The sequence below is a fragment of the Bombus huntii genome, unplaced genomic scaffold (genome assembly GCF_024542735.1).
Source record: "Bombus huntii isolate Logan2020A unplaced genomic scaffold, iyBomHunt1.1 ctg00000101.1, whole genome shotgun sequence".
Lineage (NCBI taxonomy): Eukaryota > Metazoa > Arthropoda > Insecta > Hymenoptera > Apidae > Bombus > Bombus huntii.
In genome coordinates this window covers 24,144-25,000 of record NW_026099355.1, presented here as the reverse complement: position 1 = coordinate 25,000, position 857 = coordinate 24,144, and positions in this window count along the sequence as shown.

Below are 857 nucleotides of genomic sequence, written 5' to 3'. Positions count from 1 at the left end.
CGACGTATTTCGTCGAGTTACGTCGATTTATGCAAAAAAATTCATACCTTGTAACGCTTTTTAACGAATAAACTCGAAAAAACTTTTTCGCCCTCGGAATTTTTCTAAGTCCCAACGTACCGGCTCGGAATTTTTCTATGTTCCAACGACCGGTCGTGTCGGTCCAAACGTTTTTATATCCGTCTGCCGACGATATAAACGCTTAATCCCGACGTATTTTATCGAGTTATAACGATTTCTTGAAAAATATTCGTACGTTATAACGCTTTTTAACGAATTAATCGAAAAAGAGTGTTCGGTCCGAAAATTTTCTAAGTACGAACGACCGGCCGCATAGGTCCGTTTTTAAAAATCGTTCTCGGACGGAAATAAACCATTAATCCCGACGTATTTCGTCGAGTTACGTCGATTTATGCAAAAAAATTCATACCTTGTAACGCTTTTTAACGAATAAACTCGAAAAAACTTTTTCGCCCTCGGAATTTTTCTAAGTCCCAACGTACCGGCTCGGAATTTTTCTATGTTCCAACGACCGGTCGTGTCGGTCCAAACGTTTTTATATCCGTCTGCCGACGATATAAACGCTTAATCCCGACGTATTTTATCGAGTTATAACGATTTCTTGAAAAATATTCGTACGTTATAACGCTTTTTAACGAATTAATCGAAAAAGAGTGTTCGGTCCGAAAATTTTCTAAGTACGAACGACCGGCCGCATAGGTCCGTTTTTAAAAATCGTTCTCGGACGGAAATAAACCATTAATCCCGACGTATTTCGTCGAGTTACGTCGATTTATGCAAAAAAATTCATACCTTGTAACGCTTTTTAACGAATAAACTCGAAAAAACTTTTTCGC